Genomic DNA, 20,911 nt, shown 5'->3' with positions numbered 1-20,911 from the left:
AGAAAATTTGTAACAAAAATTACCAGTGGGGTAATTTCACAAATTCTCTAAACTTTTGGGCAAAGTTGTAAATAGGAAAAATATCTCAAGATATTTTGTGAAATAATTTCTACAGAGAATTTTCTCTCTACAACTTTCTCTTGAATTCAAGTGTGTAAAAATAAAGACCCAAGGCTCTCTTTATATAGGAAGTGTGTACAACTTAATCATAGTTGAACTCCCTAAACTCTTCCTATATAAAAAGAGCATTGGGTTATTATTTTATTAAATTAATATTAAATCTTATTAAATTAATAGAATATTTATCTACAAGATAAATATTAAGATAATGACTTTGATATTAAATTAATAAAATACTATTAAAATAAGTATTAAATTAAATTTAATATTAAATCTATTAAAATAATATTTTTTAGAATAGTTAATTTGAAATCAAATTCTCTTGTAAAGTCTGAGTAGAAGTGTAATTCTTCCACTGATTAACCACCGAAGATCCACGACCATTTTTCGGCTACTAAAATGCCGTCGTTGTAGCTGCCGACACCCTGAGCTGGTTTGATTTCTGTTGTTTTGGTTTGGGCCAATGACAGCTCGACTGGTCCGGTCCAGCCACCGGTTGGACCGTCGGCCCGGTTTCACATACCAAGCCTGATTCGGCCAAATTTTGGGTCTTGGTCTCGAATTTGGGCCCTCAGGCCCAATTTACGATCTCAGGTCCGATTTTCAAGTTCAAATTACCCATTGGGCCAATTTTTTGACTTGGAAATTAATTTTCAAAAATATCATATTAATTTTAATTAATTTGATTAATTTAATTTTACTTGATCAAAATAAGTTTTCCCAAAAATGACTTAGATTTTCCAAATTAATTTTTCAAGAAAATTCTTTAATCAAAATCTCTATTTGACCAATTCTTACGACTGTCCAATTTAATTTCACATCGAATACATCGACTCAATTAAATTAATTCTAAAGTTGTAGAATTTTCTTCTGATTCAAATGCAGTCCGATCACGCTTTTGTTGAGCTAGCTGAGGGACCAAACAGACATATACAATTAGGTTCTAGTAATTGTAATTATGTCCAAAAACATCGTTCTGATAATACGCAATTACATAATCATATAGTCTGTCACACCCCTTACCTGGCCCAGTCGTTGGACCTGAGGAAAAAGATGCTATAGTAATAATCAACAATTGATAACTACTTTACTAAACAGTACTTAATTAATTATAATTGAAATTCTATAATAATAAAAAAATATTAAAATTTAAACTCTATAAGTACCTAATTGTAAAATAAAAGCATATAATAAGATATAATTAAAAATTTCCCAAAGTTTTAAAGAACATAACGAAAATCCGTAGTTGCTATCGATACTAAATCGATACTTTTTTTAAATCGATACCAAAATTGAATACTGTTTTCTTAAAAAACTAGAGTATGGATAATTATTTTAGGGTTTCGATATTTTTTTAAAAAAAGTATCGATACTGAAATAAAAATTGATACCAATTTGAAATTTTGTTTGTTTTAAAACTGTTCATATGGTCAAGTATCGATACCAAACGCCAACGTATTGATACTTAGGTTCAAAATGGTAAAATTTCATCTTTAAAATTTCATTTCATACCAAATTACGTATCACACAAAAGACATTATTGTTGCCTATTCAAACACATAAAAATCTAACCAATGTGCCCTCATTGACACCACAATTCAATATCTAAACATAATTCACATTTCATACCAATTTAGATTTCATTCAGAGTTCTCTAATACTTATAATATTTCATGCCAAATCTACCATTACTATTCAATTCACTCATTCCTAATTCTAAAATAATCTAGCCATTCACAAGTAGCACTGAACAAAATAACCAATACTTATACATAAGGACTTTTACAAACCAAAAGCCAAGGCATATATATATATACATATGATCCAAAATCTAACTAAGACATCATTCAAATCTAAGAAAAACCACAAGCGTTAAGCAACAACAACATTTACAATCACCTATTACATGCCATATAACCCAAATATAAACATTCAAAAACTACCAAAAGATATCTAGATAGTGTGATTTCTTCGAGTTGATCCAACCGCCCAATTTCCACACAATGTAATCTACAAGAAAATATTAGAAAGAATACGAGTAAGCTTTACTAGAGCTTAGTAAGTGCAACAGTTAAAAACAATAAACTTACTGTATAAATTTATATAATTCACACATTATCATTTTATAAACTATGTTCCTGTTTATCACAACCATTCAACAGGTGAGTCCTAATAACAATACACTTAATAAATAACCCAATAAACAATAATAGATCATACAATATCATCTCAAGTAAATCAAACAAGAAATCATATAATCATTTAAAAATTTTCCCGATGATCGATATAACGGATTCGGATACACTGTTAACCATCCAAAACACACCAGAATGCTCAAGTGAGCTTAACCAACCGAGAACACACCTGGGCACCAGGTGCCTAGCCCGTAGGCTAACATCCCTTCGTAACACACCAGGGAACCAAGTGCCTATACCCGAAGGCTTTACATCTGCTCCGGTAACACACCAGAATCACTATAATATAACTCAAAAGTTCACAAAAAATGCTGGACTTCAGTATATTCAGTGAACGATAACGAAATCAATAATTATTCTCTCAACACAATCAAACCCATGCAACGCGCATTAAAACCTATCGGCATGCCAATTGTGTAACATCCCGAATTTTGGGCCTAGGAGAAATAGGTTTTGAACAAGGGAACAGTTAGGAGATTGCACACATATATTTAGTTGTGCAAGGAAGTGACATAAATGAATGTCTGCTTCAATGGTTAAGTGATTTAGGAGTGTTTGGAACTGTCTGAGAAGTCAGGGGGTTCAAGTCTTAGCTTTTGCAAAATTTTTAGTTTTGCTCTTAAATGAATCTGGACACTGGCATGTAGGCCTTATAAATAATAGTGTTTATTTTATGACACAAAAAGAGCTTGTGGTCTAGTGGCAAGGTGGTGTGTTGTGTAACTGTGAGGTCTGAGGTACAAGTCCTGGGTTGCGCATGGGAGTATTTATTTTGCTGCTTGAGCTGGGTAGGTGGTGGAGTTGGAATAGAACACTGCTAAATGGAGTTTGAACTGGTCATAGAGGGAGTTGAGGAGAAATTGGTGGAGTGACTCAATGAGGGATATGGGGAGAGATTTGGGGAGGAAATCAAGGAATTTGATTTGGGAGGGTGGTTGTGCCGAATTTGATCATTTATCACTTAAGGTATTCAGTTTTGGTTTTTTTTGGAGTTTGTCTCTCAGTCTGCTTCGATTTCTATAAGTTTCGAGTTTCACATTTTAGTTTTGGTGCCGAATTTTGCCAAGTACTGGAAGTTACTCTAGGGTTTGCTCATTTATTTCATTTTCTTCTCTTTACTTTTCTTTTTTCCTTTTTGTTTATTGTGGCTGAATCCCCCCTTGCCGAATCCCTTTTCTTTTCCTCTTCTCTTCTCTTCTCCACTAGGCAGAATCACTTTTCTCTCCTCTTCTTTTTCTTTGGCCGAATGTCCTTCTCACTCTGTGTTTGATTTCCGTCTCTTATTATTTTCTTTGTGTTCGAGAACTATTTCTTTTCCCTTATTGATTGTGGTTCAGCCGATTGTCGCCATTCTATTCTCTGACAATTTGAATTCCTTTAGAAGGGAAGGAATATTCAAGTGTTTCCAAGTTGTTGAAATCTTCCTCTCCTCTCTCAATCTAAGGCAAGTATGTGGGCTAGCATTCTTGGTGTAGGCCGAATGCTCGCTGTATTTCTGTAAGTTATCATGATTAAACGAGTTTGTTTAATAAATTCGTTTTCAATGCAGATTTCCATCAAGAAGATTTTTGTCAACCTTCGTCAGTGGTATAAGTGGGCTAAGCCATTTTTGTTAGTCGAGATTTTGGGTGTTCGTGGATCTAGGTGCGTCTTCACAATCAGGTGTGTAATCACCCACTGCAACCGTAGATCGGTGAAAAGCTGAAAAGTCGTTAACATGGCGTTTGAGTCCACACTGGAGTGCAATTGCTCGAGTGGTAAGCCCAACATGTGATTTGTGGGAAAATGACTGAAATGCCCCCGAAGGGTAAAATGATCGAAATACCCCAAAGGATAAAATGACTGAAATACCCCTACAGGGTAAAATAACCAAAATACCCATACAAGGTAAAATGACCAAAATTCCCTCGAAGGGTAAAATGACCAAAATACCCTTGATGGGTAAAATGACTGAAATACCCCCCAAAGGGTGAAATAACTGAAATACCCCTGAAGGGAGAAATGATCGAAATACCCCCATAGGGTAAAATCACCGAATTACCCCCATAAGGTAAAATGACTGAAATACCCTGAAGGTGAAATGACCGAAATACCCTCGAAGCGTGAAATGATCGAAATACCCTCATAGGGTAAAATGACCGAATTACCACCATAGGGTAAAATGATCGAAATACCCCCATAGGGTAAAATGACTATTATAACCCTAGGAGATGAAATGATTGTATGGCCTTATGTTATGTATGACTGTTTTGTTTTATGATATGTATGGCATTCTGCATACACGTATGATTTATGACATGACATACTGCATTGGGCTGGGATACTATTATGGAGGCAGTATACTATTATTGGTAGTTTTGCTGCGATATGTTATTGGCAGCTTTGCTGTGATACTATTATTGGCAGCTTTGCTGCGATATTGGTGTGTTGGCTGGGTAGGTCGATTTTATCCCCACATGGTGTGTTGGTGGTACAGAGTGGTGTATTGGCTGGATTGGGATGGGTTGCATCATTGCATTGTACTGATATTGTTTAGGGCTAAGGCCTATATTGTTACTCTATTGGGCTAAGGCTCACATTGTTATTGTTTTGGGCTAAGGCCCACATTGTTACTGTATTGGGATAAGGCCCACACCATTGCTGTATTGGGCTAAGGCCCACACTGTACTATTACTGAATAGGGCTCAGGCCCAGACTATCACTGCTTGTTGTTTACTGATTGACTGATAAGGAATTACACACTGAGTTTCGTAAACTCACTTTTTCCTTTCAATCGTGCAAGTAATAATCAGTCTTAGGCGATTTGGTGCTGCGAGGGACTCGGAGGTGGCCACACAACTGCAGTTGATCTGCACTTGCTTTTTCTTAAATTTAAATTAAATGTTGGGTTTGTTTTTGTAATAAGGCCTTTAAGTTTGTTTAAATTTTTAATTGGGCTTTCGCTTACTTATTTTAAACTGCTAGTTTTGGAGAAAACGAAATTTCAAAATAATTACTGTTTTCAAAGACACGAGTTTTTAACAATAGAGTTTAAAAAGCTTCCGCGATTTTAGACCAACTTATTAAATCATTATCAGATAACAAGATAAACGTTTTGACTAGTTAACTGGTTAATTAATAATAAAATGGTTTTTTATATACTTAGAAACAAATTTTTACCAACGAGTTAAATTTTCGAAAGACACTTCAATGTGGCACGCTAGATTCGACCATAACGTCTAGGCTAGGTTTGGGGTGTTACAAATTGTATCCTATCCTATGTTTATCGACTCAGTATAACATCGAATAATAATGTTCAAGTCAATAAATTTCTCGACACACATCAACTTATTTCAATTCTATTATATCAAAATATTCAATTCATAGTTAATATAACATTTAATTTAATACACAACTAAATCATACGAGCTTACCAGAGCTAAACTGTAAAGACAACGAAAGTTCAAGGACTATTTGACAACTTTCCCTTTTCCTCGATTATCTACCTTTTCTTGATCTATAAAATAATTTATTTCACTTTATTAACCTCAGTTTCATATAATATTCAATTTAGTACAAATGATTTCCTATTTATAAGTTTTCTCATCTACCCTAAACTTTTACATTTAATTCAATGTACTCCTCAATATTAAAACGAGCCTATTTTCACACTTAGTCCCTATACCCAAGTGTTGAACTGATTTACATCATTAAACATTTCACACATCTTGAAATTTTTCAAGAAAAACATATCTATTCTAACTCATTCTCAATTTAACCCTTAAACATAAAAACTACTTAAAATTACTTTACCAACTAAATCATAACTATCATCAAGCTTAAATCTCAAGAATAACATTAAGAAATTTCAAGAACATCAATGGTGAATTTTATAACCTTTAAAAATTTCACAAAATAACCCTTAATCTAACTAGATATCGAGATAACTATTAGAAAAATACCAATTTCATGAAAAACAAGCAAGAAAACCCTTACATGCAATAAATTTGGTTTGGTCGAATATCAAGCTTCTTTAATGGAGTTTCTTAGCTAGAATTCTAGTGGTGCACTAAAGAAGATGATAATACTTCATCATCTTTTGTTTTATTTCTTTATTTACCAAATTACCTTTTTAACCTTAATGTTAACTTAATATTTCAATTATAATATACATGAATCATCCCACTAATATAATTTCCATTTGAGTCCTTCCACTTACATTTCTATAGCCACTTAAGTCTACAACTAATAGAAACTATCTTTTATATTTTTTACAATTTAATCCTTTTTAATTAATTAACTATTTAAGCATTAAAATTTCTTAACCAAAATTCAATACGACACAAATGACTTCATAAATATTAAATAATTATTATTTACTAATTGACACGTCAGAATTGTGGTATCGAAATCACTGTTTCCAACTCTACTGAAAAATGGGTTGTTACAACTTCCCCTTAAGAAATTTTATCCTCAAAATTTTTACCTGATAATAAGTTCGAGTATTGCGATTTTATCGATTCTTCAGTTTCCCAAGTGTCATCCTCAATACCTTGTCGATGCCACAAAAACCTTACCAACAGTACTTTTTTACTCCGAAGTTCTTTTACCTTGCGTGCTAAAATTTGTATTGGCTCCTTAGAATACAATATATCCGATTGTAATTCAATCTCACTAGAAGTAATCACATGTGAAGGATCTGACCTATACTGTCTTAGCATTGAAAGATGAAAAACATTGTAAACTTTTTCAAGTTCAGGAGGTAATGCCAATCTGTAAGGTACAAGGCTAATTCTTTCGATAATCTCATGCGGTTCGGTAAACCTCAGACTCAATTTTTCCTTTCTGCCAAACTGAAGCACTTTCTTCCATGGTGAAACTTTAAAAAAACTCGATCACCAATGAAAAATTTTATATCTTTTCTTTTCAAATCTGCATACGATTTCTGACGATCTGGTGCGGCTTTCAGGAAACCACAAACAACTCAAACTTTATCTCCAGTTTCATAAATCAAATCGGTTCCAACTAACTTGGATTTGGTCAACTTAGACCAATAAAACGATGATCTGCATTTCCGTCCATATAAAGCTTCAAATGGTGCCATTGTAATACTGGACTAATAACTGTTATTATAAGCAAATTCAGCTAACAGTAAATATTCTTCCCATCTACCTTCAAAATCAAGAATACAACATCGTAACATGTCTTTCAACACTTGTATTACCCGTTCTGATTGTCCGTCAGAATGTGAATGAAATGCTGTACTAAAATTGAGTTTAGTGCCCAAAGCCTAGTGAAGTTTACTTCAGAATCTAAAGGTGAATCTCGGGTCTCGATTAGAGACAATAGATATTGGCACTCCATGTAATTTAATGATCTCAGATACATACAACTCAGCTAACCTTTTGAGTGAATAGTCGATTCTGACTAGAATAAAATGAACTGATTTTATCAATATGTCAACAATAACCCATAACAAATCTTTTTTTCTCAGTGTTAATGGCAACCCCGATACAAAGTCCATTGTAACTCGCTCCACTTCTATTCATGAATTATAATAGGCTGTAATAATCTAGACGAAACCTGGCGCTCGACTTTTACATGCAAACAAACCAAACATTTCACCACAAACTCTAAAATATCTCGTTCCATACTGGAAACCAGTACATTTTTTTCAAATCACCAAACATTTTTGTACTATCCGGATGAATAGAGTAAGTACTACTATGAGCCTTAAATAAAATGTCCCGTTTCAACTTCAAATTATTCGAAACACACAATTTGTTACTGAAATACAACATGCCATCAGTTGCAACCTCAAATCCTGTAGTCTGATAACTCTGAATTTGTTCTCAAATAGCTATTAGCTTCGGGTCATCATTTTGCAACTCTTGCATTTGTTGTAGAAACAACGGTCTATCATTTTGCAACTCTCGGATTTGTTGTAGAAACAACGTTCTATCTTTCAACTATGCTAAAATGGAACCATATGCTTTTAAAGTCAAATGAGCATTTAACGCTTTCAAGGCAAAAAGTGATTTTTGACTTAACGCGTCTGCAACCACATTAGCGTTCCCCGAATGATAGTCAATAACTAGATCATAATCTTTCAACAGTTCGAGCCATCGTCGTTGCCTCAAGTTTAGTTCTTTTTGAGTCATCAAATATTTCATGCTTTTATGATCGATATAAATGTGGCATTTCTCATCGTACAAGTAATGTCGCCAAATCTTCAAACCAAAGACAATTGCGGCCAGTTCTAGGTTGCGAGTCGGGTAATTTTTCTCATGTGGCTTTAACTATCGAGAAGCGTATGCCATTACTTTTCTAGCTTGCATCAGTACACAACCTAATCCATTAAGCGACCCATCACTATAAACAACATACTATTTCCTGAATTCAGGCTGAATCAGTATAAGAGCTTCCATCAACATATTTTTCAGCTAGTCAAAACTCTACTGACATTTATCTTACCAAATAAACTCTACATTTTTCTGTAACAAATTGGTCATTGGTAAAGCAATTATTGAAAAATTCTTAACAAATTGACAATAATAACTAGCTAAGCCCAAGAAACTACGTACTTCAGAAATATTTTTTGAAGCTTTCTAGTTGACAATGGCAGAAATTTTTCTCGGATCAACACGAATTCCGTCCACAGAAATTATGTGACTAAGAAATCCAACTTCTCTGAGCTAGAATTCACATTTACTAAGTTCCGCGTACAACATTTTCTCGCGCAAAATTTGAATAAAAATTCTTAAGTGCTGAACATGCTTGAATTCTATTTTTGAATAGATAAGTATATCACAATAAATACAACTACAAATCTATCCAAGTGAGGCTGAAAAACCCAATTTAGCAGATCCATAAAAACAATAGGGGCATTTGTTAACCCGTCTTTCCTTTTCATAAACAACATAGGTGCACCCCAGGGACATACACTCGGCTAGATAAAACCTTTGTCTATCAATTCCTGCAACAGTGCTTTAAGTTCTTTCAACTCAGCTGGTGCTATTCCATATAGTGCGATTGATATTAGAGCAGTCCCAGGCATCAGATCAATTAAAAATTCAACTTTACGTTTCGGTGACAATCCCGGTAACTCTTCAGGGCACACATCTATAAAGTCATTCACAATCAGAACCTAATCAAGCTTTAACTCCGGATTCGAAATATCAATTATATGTGCAAAAAATGCCTCACAACCCTTATAAATTAGTTTCTGTGCTGAAATAGCTAAAATAACTCTGGCAACACTATTTGATCTATCTGTCTCAACTGTAATCATTTCACCTATCTAACATCTCAAATCAATCCATTTCAGTCTACAGTTTACTACAATGTCATGTAACGTCAACCAATTCATTCCTGAAATAATATCAAATTCACGAAAGGGTAATAACATCAAATTGGCAGGAAAGTCACAGCCTTGAATTCTTAGTGGACACTTTCGAAATATTAAATTAATTAACACATTCTGATCCAGGGGATTAGTAACTCAAACATCAAACTCAGTTGTCTCAACAGGTAAATTCTTATCCATTACTAATGTAATGCAAATATATGAGTGAGTTGACCCAGGGTCAATCAGTGCATACACAATAACATCAAAGAGATAGAATGTACCAACAATAACATCAGGTGCAATACCTTCTTCTCTGGCTCGTATAGCATATCCTTGTGCAGGCGCTCTAGCTTCAGATCTGACAGTTGTATCATTAGTCCCATTGTGATTTGCTCCCCTATTACTACTCTGACCAGGATGCCTACTTTTTTGAGGTGTAGAAAACAACTTTTATTTCTTTTCTTCATTATCTCCTACTAATTTCAGACAGTTCCGCACAAAATAATTTGTCGTACCACATCTGTAACATGCACCTATTCTGGTCCTGCATTCACCAACATGTGGTTTTCCACAATACTCGTACACCGGTCTATTGATTTCTTTATCGGCGGTGCAGAAATCATCTATTGATTTCTTTATTGGCGGTGTAGAAAACGACTTAAAAAAATTATTTTACCAGACTCCCGAGCCTTCCTATCTCTCTGCCTCTTGTGATTATAAACCTCTTCCATCTTTTGAGCACGATCAGACAAAACAAGGAGCTCAGGTATTTCTGTTTGTCCAATCAACATTTTAATTTCATCATTTAATCCATATTTAAAATAGATGCACATTTCTTCCTTGTTTGGCACAATTTTCTGAGCATAGTTGCTGAGATGTACAAACTCTCTTTCATACCCAGCTACTGACTTGTTACCTTGCTTCAACTCAAGAAATTCTTTTTTTTCTGATCAAGGTATCGTTTGTTGATATAATTCTTTGTAAACTCCGTTTTGAAGAAATCCCGATTAATGTTATCTCTTGGTACCACTGCTATTAACGTTGACCACCAACTGTAAGTTTCGTCTTTAAGTAAAGATACAACACATCTAAGATAATTATTAGGAGAACAAGCCATTTCATCAAATACTCACTGAATATTTTCAAGCCAATACTCGGCTTTAGCCAGATCATCTTATGTTCTATCTCAAAATTTCTCAACACTACACTTATTGACTTTATCAATAGGAATCCGTCAACTTGTTTCAGTTGTTTGAGGAGGTGGAGGTACCACAGTAGGTATAACAAGAGGTGGAGGTTGTTGAGCCACAGGGTTGGTTCGCATGAATTGCGTGAATCACTGACCCATTAAACCGAAGAAAACATTTTTAACTTCAGTTTCAAACATTTGTGGAAAGGTAAACTACGACTTGCTTCTTATTTATTAGTCGAAACATTACTATTCACCTTATCATTGTCAGCACGACTAGATTCTGCCGACATCTTTCAAATCTAAAAGAAAAGAGGGGTTAGATGAGATCAATCAATATCACACTATCAAAGGTTTATATGGCACGTAATTTCTAGACTTTATAACTACTTTCCTAAACAATACATAATTATTTATAATTAAAATTCTATAATAATCAAACATATTAAAATTTAAACTCTATAAGTATCTAATTGTCAAACCCAAGCATATAATAAGATATAGTTACAAAATCCCCAAAATTTTAAAGAACATAATGAAAATCCATAGTTTGAATCGATACTAAATCGATACTTTTTTGAATACCAAAACTAAATAAGTTTTTCTTTACAAAACTAGGGTACCGATATTTTATAAAAAAAGTATCGACACTCAAATAAAGATTGATACCAATTTGGAATTCTGTTTGTTTTAAAATTTTTCATATGGTCAAGTATCGATAATTAGGTTCAACATGGTAAAATCTCATCTTTAAAAGTTCATTTCATACCAAATTACCTATCACACGAAAGACATTACTGTTGCCTATTCAAACACATAAAAATTTAACCAATGTGCCCTCATTGACACCACAATTCAATATCTAAACATAATTCACATTTCATACCAATTTAGATTTCAATCAAAGTTTTGTAATACTTATAATATTCCATGCTAAATCTACCATCTCAATTCAATTCACTCAAGCCTAATTCTAACATAATCTAGCCATTCACAAGTAGCATTGAATAAAATAACCAATACTCATACATAAGGACTTTTACAAACCAAAAGCCAAGGCATATATATAGATATACATATGGTCCAAAATCTAACTAAGACATCATTGTTCAAGTAGAAGAAAAACCACAAGTGACAAGCAACCACATCATTTAGAATCCCTTATTACGTAACATATAACACAAATATAAACATTCAAAAACTACCAAAAGATATCTGGATATTGTGATTTCTTTGAATTGATCCGACCGCCTAATTTCCAAAAATATAATCTACAAGAAAATATAAGAAATAATATGAGTAAGTTTTACTAGAGCTTAGTAAGTGCAACAGTTAAAAACAACAAACTTACTATATAAATTTATATAATTCACACATTATCATTTTATAAACTATTTTCCTATTAATCACAACCATTCAATAGGTGAGTCCTAATAGCAATACACTTAATAAAAACCCAATAAACAATAATAGATCATTCAATATCATTTCAAGTTAATTAATCAAGATATCATATAATCATTTAAAAATTTTCTCGATGATCGATAAAACGGACCCGGATACACGGTTAACCATCCAAAACACACCAGAACGCTCAAGTGAGATTAACCAACTCAAAACACACCTAGGCACCAAGTGCCATGCCCAAAGGCTTTACATCTGCCCCCAGTGACACACCAAATTCACTATAATATAACTCAAAAGTTCGCAACAAATGTTGGACTTTAGTATAGTCATTAAAACCACCGGCATGCCAATTGTACCCTATCCTACGTTCATCGGTTGAGTATAACATCGAATAATAATGTTCAAGTCAATAAATTTCTCGACACACATCAACTTATTTCAATTCAATTATATCAAAATATTCAATTCATAGTTAATATAACATTTATTTTAGTACGTAACTAAATCATACAAACTTACCAGGGCTAAACTGCAGAGAAAACAAAAGTTCAGGGACTATTCAACAACTTTCTCTTTTCCTCGATTATCTACTTGTTCCTGATCTATAAAATAATTTGTTTCAAATTATTAACCTCAATTTCAAATAATATTAAATTTAGTACAAATGATTTCCTATTTATAAATTCACATCTGCCCCAAACTTTTACATTTAATTTAATGTAGTCCTCAATATTAAAACGAGCCTATTTCCACACTTAGTCCCTAAACCCAAGTGTCAAACTCATTTACATTATTAAAATTTTCACACATGCTAAAATTTTTCAAGAAGAACACATCTATTCTAACTCATTCTCAATTTAACCCCTTAAACTTAAAAACTACTTAAAAATTACTTTACCAACTAAATCAAAACTATCATCAAGCTTAAATCTCAAGAATAACATTAAGAAATTTTAGGAACATCAATGGTGAAGTTTATAACCTTTAACATTTTCACAAAATAACCCCTAATCTAACTAGATATCAAGATAATCATCACAAAAATACCAATTTCATGAAAAACAAGCTAAGAAAACCCTTACATGCAATAACTTTGGTGTGGCCGAATATCAAGCTTCTTCAATGGAGTTTCTTAGCTAGAATTTTAGTGGTGCACTAAAGAAGATGATAATACTTCATCATCTTTTGTTTTATTTCTTTCTTAACCAAATTACATTTTAACCTTAATATTAACTTAATATTTCAATTATAACATGCATGAATCATCCCACTAATAAAACATATGGTATAGTTTCCACTTGAGTCCCTCCATTTATTTTTGTATAGCCACTTAACCTTATAACCAAGAAAACTATATTTTATAGTTTTTACAGATTAATAATTTTTAATTAATTAATTATCTAAACATTAAAATTTCTTAACCAAAATTCATTACGACACAAATGAGTTCGTAAATATTAAATAATTATTATTTACTAATTGACACGTAGGAATTGTGGTCTAGAAATCACTTTTCCCGACACCATTGGAAAATGAGTTGTTAAATAGTCAGTCCAGAAGAAGTATCATGATTGAAAACTCCTTATTGTATACTCTTTACAAAAGTAATTTATCCAAATTATTTGTCCCATGACTTCTTCATTGTTTGTTACCCTCATATGATATCCTTGATTCCTTTGAGTTAAATCTGTTCACTCAAGAGAATCCTATTTTATCTCATTGTCACCATTGTGTCTTCTTAATGATTAATATGATCGCTGTCAACAAATGACTGTGATAAATTGCTTATTTGAGAACTAGTAACCCGTGGTGACGTTCCATATTTATCAATCCACACAAAGCCAAAGAGAGGATACTATTAACTCTTTGATTGAGTTATGAATTCCACTACTGCTAGGAAAGCCATGCCATACACAATTCTTGTACCCAACATATCAGCTGTTAGCTTGATCATCTTTAGAGCATAAGCCTCTATTTACATCAAAGCACATGAGTTACATACGCATTGTCAGTGACTAACTCAAGATTTAGGTAAATCACACCATGAATGTTACAAGTGAATTAATTCACAAACAGATTTAAAATTAATTAATTTTGGGCCTAGTCTAATGTATCATTCTGCTAATGAATACATCTATGTCTCAACTCGTGGAGTCAACTACTCCAGTAGCCAAGACTAGTCATCTCCTCAATTGGAATTGTAGACCACATAATAATCCTTCTTAGTGTTTGAATCAAATGCTCACTTTAATTCTTTTACGAGATTATAGACTCCTTTAGATTATTTACTGAAGTAAGTTGTCTTTCTCGCAATGTAAATGTTATTAAAATGCCACTTATTATCATTTTAAACTTAGACAATCAATGTGCTAATATTTGCTTGTAATAATTTCGCTATGCATGCAAAATATGAAAGACAGAAATATAAAAGACGTAACAGTGAAATTTATTTATTCATTATTCAAATACGTAGTAAACAATTACATGTTTACTACAATAAGAGTACATTTCCCAACAATCTCCCACTTGCCCTAAATAAGTAACTGTGTCATGTTTTGCTTCCCATATCCTCGACGTATTTGTTAAAACTCCTAGTTGCAAGAGTCTTAGTGAACAAATCCGTAAGGTTATCTTCATAAGCTACTTTCACCACATCTATAATTCCTTCGGCTTCTACCTCTCATATCAAGTGATACTTTCGATCAATTTTTTTCGTCCTCTTGTGACTTCTCATTTCCTTGGTATTAGCTATTGCAGCACTGTTATCACAATACAATGTTGTAGCTTTTTCCATACCAGGAATAACTTCAATATGTGTTAAGAACTTTCGAAGCCATATTGCTTCTTTCGTTGCCTCAGAAGCATCCATATACTCTGCCTCCATAGTAGAGTCATCAATGCAATTTTGTTTTACATTTCTCCATACTATGGCTATACGGCTTAACACGAATACATTTTTCGAGGTCGATTTCTTTAGATCTTTATAAGTTTGGAAGTTTGAGTCTGTGTATCCAATAGGAGTAAGGTTCTCCCAATATTACACAAGCATTTAATCCCTAGTTCTTTTAAGATACCTTAATATATTATTTATAGCTTGCCAATACCTGAGACCAGTATTCGCTTGATATCGACTAGCCATTCCAACTGCGGAACAATTATCTGGACGTGTGCAAAGCATCAAATACATAAGGCTTCCAACTTCTGAAGCATATAGAACCTTACTCATATGCTCTCTTTCTTCTGTTGTCATAGGATATTCATCTAAAGAAAGATGAAAAACTGATGCAGTCGGTTGAGCATATGGCTTCGTATTGGTTATTGTAAAACATTCCAGTACCTTATTTATGTATGAAGCTTGTGATAGAGTTATAGTTTAATTCTTTCGATCCCTAAGGATTCGAATTCCAAGAATATAACTAACTTCACCAAAGTCCTTCATGCTAAACTATTGAGCTATCCACAATTTAACCGATGGCAATTCTCCTACATCACTTTTGATAACTAGAATATCATCGACCTACAAATCGAGAAAGACCACCTTTTTGTCCTTTATACGCTTATAAACACAATGTTCACCAACGTTTTGCTCAAACCCAAAAGTCTTGATCGTTTGATCAAATATTTTATTCCATGAGTGGGACACATGCTTAAGAATGGGTCTTAGTAGTTTGCAAACTTTCTCCTCATTTCCTTTGACAACATAGCCAATGGGTTGAACCATACAAATGGTCTCATCAAGACAACCATTCAAAAATGTTGTTGACATCCATTTGCAAGATCTCATAATTGAGAGTAGTGACAATGGTAAGAGTATGCTGATCGACTTGAGCATGGCTATCAGAGAGAAGGTCTCATCGTAATCGATGCCTTCTTTCTGTGTGTAGCCTTTCCCTGCAAGCCTAGATTTATGTGTTTCCACTTTCCCTTCCGCATTTCTCTTCTTCTCTTAAATCCACTTAGATCCTATGGGCTTAATACCAATCGACAAGTTCCCAAAATTTCCTCGAGTACTACTTTGCTTTGAGGCTTAAAGTTATCCATGTAGCTTTCCTCGAGGAAAGTAGCATGAGTAGAAACTTTGATAATATTATCTTTCAAATTGTAGAATAATCCAACCTTTGTTCCTTCTAGGTATCCTACAAACATGCACAATTATGTTCGTGCATCCAACTTCTTTGCATCTTTATCCAGAACGTATGCTAGACAACCCTATATTCTTAAGTGATTTAGAGAGGGTTTCTTTCCATGCCACAGTTCATAAGGTGTATTACAAGTAGACTTGGTTGATACACATTCAGAATATAGAAAGTCGTTTATATCACATATCCCCATAAGGAAGTAGGGAGTTGTGAATAGCTTAACATTGAACGAACCATGTCAAGAAATGTTTTATTCCTGCTCTCAGCTACGCCATTCTACAATGGAGTGCCCGATGCAATCAATTATGATAAAATCTCATTCCCTATGAGGTATCCTAAGAACTCATTGGACAAGTATTCCTTACCTTGGTCAGACTGAAGATTCTTTATCGATAAACCTAATTATTTTTCCACTTTCGTATGAAACTATGGAAATTTATCAAAGGTTTTGATTTTGTGGTGCATTAGATACACATATCCATATCGAGAATAGTCATTAAGGAAAGTCACGTAATAATCGTTACTTCCTCGGGCATTGATGCTCATTAGTCCACATACATCTGTGTGTACAAGTTCTAGAGGTTGGTTGATCCTTGTACCTTTCGCATTAAAAGACCTCTTAGTCATTTTACCCTTGAAGCAAGATTCATATTGTGGAAGACTAACTTCCTTAAGGGACCATCTTTCATGAGTCTAGTGATTCTTTCTTGGTTAACATGACTGAGTCTTTAGTACCATAGGTACATCTTATTATAATGAGAAATTTTAAGCTTTTTATTCACTATTTCAGTTTGAAGCATTAAATAGTATTTGGTTTGATAAAGTAGAGATTGTTTTCCATCCATTCATTACAGATTAAAGAATGATTTTTTTAAATAACAATCCGTTTATTAAATGTCACGATATAACTGTTATAAAACAAACATGATACAAAAATTAAATTCCTCTTGAAATGAGGTACACTAAATTCGTTCTTTAAAATAATATTATTAAAATTACCAAAGTGTAAAATAACTTCTCCCACTGCTTTGACTTAGCTCCCATCTCTAGCCCATAATGAGAGGCTTTTGTCATGCAGACTTCTCGTTTTGTTAAACCCCTGTAAAGAAACATACACATGGTTACTGACTCAAAAATCAATAACCCAATTGTCAATTGATTCTTCCACTAAGCAAGCTTCAACCAAAAAGAGTTCCATACCTTTGCCTTTTTCGACTAGGTAATCCAAATACTCGTTCCAGTTTGATCTAAAATGTCATTTTCTATTGCAAAAGAAATATTTGATCTTTTTAGGATCTTTTAACTTCTTAGCCTTATTCTTAACCGCACGAGATGGAATCAAATACTTATTTGATGTCTTATTTCTCTTATCTTTCTTCTTCCCCTTAGAGGACGAGGGGTCCATATCTAATTTTGTCTCAGGTTTCTTTTAAATTGACTTACCACTATTCAACACCAACTCATAGGATTGTAATTTCTTCATGAGCTGAGTCAATGTAAGCACCTTGTTCCCCAAGTTGTAGGCGACCCTAAAACAAAAAAACTCATTGGTTAAGGATTTGAACACTATTTCAATCTGAGTGTTCACATCTAGTTTATCCCCATTGTCCTCTGCTTTCGCAAAGAATCTCATAAGCTTAAGCATATGTTCTTTGACTAGAGTACCAAGTTTCTACTGAGAGTTCATCAAATTTGTAATGATGGATTGTCGAGCCAACGCGACTTGACCTTCGAGAAAATCCTCTAAATTTGTCATGATCTTTTTGGAAGTACATAAATTCTTGTGTTGCTTTTGCAACACACTATTCATGCTCGCTAACATATAACATCGAGCAATCAAGTTAGAATCTCTCCAGCAATTTCTAGCTTTGGGCTGAGCTTCAGGAGGGCACATTTCGTCAAGAAAAATTTTGTGTTTCTCACAGTTGAGAACTATTAACAAGTTCCATTTTCATTATCGAAAGTTATCCCTATTCAATTTATTTTTAGTAAGAATGCTAATAGGAGGAGTAAGAGACATCTTTGAACTGAAAAAAAAAATGATTCACTAATTACTATCTTTGTATTAAGCAAATATTTTTATTTCAGCAACATATCAAAAATGTAGTATGATGTATGCGTCTTGTATTTAAACCTTGAAAAAACATTTTTCTGTTGCTATGATCATTCTCACACCCGTCAACCATGTCTCCTTGGTCATTCTAAAAAACGTTTGGCCATCATCTCTAGCTTAAATATCGTTTCTTAGGAAACTATTTAACAAAAGAAGATGTTCAGTATGTAATCACTTAACACCCATCATGAACACGCTTTCATTTGTGAGTCATCTTGGGACAATTTCACTAAGAGTCATGCATGACTAGTTGTCCTTAAAAGAAAACCTCATCTAGTGAACCCACATGATAAAGTTTACCTTGGGGTATGGCCAAGGTAGGAACCGACTCAAAACTTTATCATGCTATCACTTAAGGACCATCAATGGAGGCCGCAGGTTTTGTTCAATGACCTTATCCCACTCAAAATTTTAAAATATCAGGTAATGTTTTTTATATCCCATATTTCAAGAATAATTATACATTAGTCCTAATGGAATTCTTACCTAATCTATATGACATGCTTCAAATATATGAATGGCATGCTATGAAAATTTTATAATATTCACATTCATTTATTCACAAGAATCAATCAATCATAAAACGAACAAATTTTATTTTGCATAGTTTTTCTTTTGAGGGAAAAACTGAAGAAGTGAATGTGAACCGTGCACTAGGTAAGGTCTTAGGAAAAGGAGGTGTCTAACACCCCTAACCCTTCTCGGTCGCCAGATTAGGGTTACAGGAATTACTAACACTTTAAACAATTAAACATGTAAGCTAGCCATTAACAATATAATATACAGGGGTAGTTCACAATAATCAAATACTATCATACTAGAATATTATACAATCGAATAACGAATTATGCTATGCAGTGCTAAACTTGGTCTTCTACTATCTACACTCTTATCACTATTTATACTTTCTTGAATGCTAGAAGTCGAATACATAAAAGACTATTCCAATTATTAGCATCAGAGTATTGGTTCATACTCCGACTATGATTATCTTTTTAATTTATCTTCGATGATGTTAGTAGAATGCACTTAATATAGGTTTGCTAATCCATTCTAATTCAGAGTAAAAGTTACTCTTACAACCTCTATTTCAAGTCTACGGGACCCTAAAACTAGTTTAAAAATAGCCAAGGACTAATTTGAAACAATTCTAAAAGTTTAGGGTCATTTACAAGAATTCCTAAAAATAGGGGACACACAGCTGTATGGCAAGGCCGTGTGGAATGCTTCAGGACGTGTGACTCTCGAAGTTGGGACACACGGCCGTGTCTTTGCCTATGTCTCAGCCTATGTAACTCACTGACTTGAGACACACGGCCGTGTCCCAGCCCGTGTCTCAGCTCGTGTAACTCACTGACTTGGGTCACACGCCCGCGTGTGTTGCCCTTGTGTGAAACACGACCATGCGCACCAAAATGTACCTTAAACTCAACTTTACCATTTCCTACTTTCTTGAGCACTAAGAAACTCAATTACCTACCATTTAACCTATCCTAACCACAATTAAACATACTCAAAATATGTCAAAAAAATCATCCAATATGTCTAACCAATGTACCTTCATTGGTACCACATTTTATATCTTCAAATACATCAACAACACATCAAACATTCAAGACTTTCGTTCATATCACATTCACCATAATTGGACTAACTTTCAACTCCTAAAGTTACCAAATTTGAAGCTAAGCACATACCAAGCATTATGCTAAGCTACCATACCAACATTGCCTCAACTATAACCACATATATATAAAACTATCCATCATTTCACTAGAACCAAAATAACAACACCTTATAAACAACATAAGAAAAGGACTCCCTAGGAACATACCATTACAAAATTAGATATCACCACACTTGAGCTCGGGATTTGTTGTTTGATGCTAAGTCAGCGTTACGTCGAAAAGTACCTAGCCTGCGCACGAAAAACAAAATGGCATGCTAAGTAAAACTCAGTGGTATTTCTATAATCTGAAGAATTTAACTTAATACGATAAATCAAAATGTGAGAAAGCAACAAGAAATCTTATGCACTTATGTTTCAAATCAATAATAAAAATTTTCTCATTCTTTATTACATCCACTAAATTCCACATGTTCAAGTATATATATCAATGGCATTTTATATAATATTTGAATACATCAACTCATGCAATAACATGATTCATCTCTTTGATCAATACTTGAATTCATTTCAAGTTTCACATCTCATTTCATCATTTCATATTTCATTTCTCATCTCATATTCGTTTCTCATCTTTGCCATTTCAATATTTTCTCATCTCATATTCATTTCTCATCTTTGTCATTCCAATATCAATCATATAAATTATTATTTTATTTTCTCCTATTAATACGACTCAGACTCGGACGAATACACAAATCCAACCAACACACCAGTTTGGCACCCAGTGCCTT

This window comes from Gossypium raimondii, chromosome 13, assembly GCF_025698545.1.
Source record: "Gossypium raimondii isolate GPD5lz chromosome 13, ASM2569854v1, whole genome shotgun sequence".
In the NCBI taxonomy this organism is placed as follows: Eukaryota; Viridiplantae; Streptophyta; class Magnoliopsida; order Malvales; family Malvaceae; genus Gossypium; species Gossypium raimondii.
Note: the sequence above shows the minus strand (reverse complement) of the source record.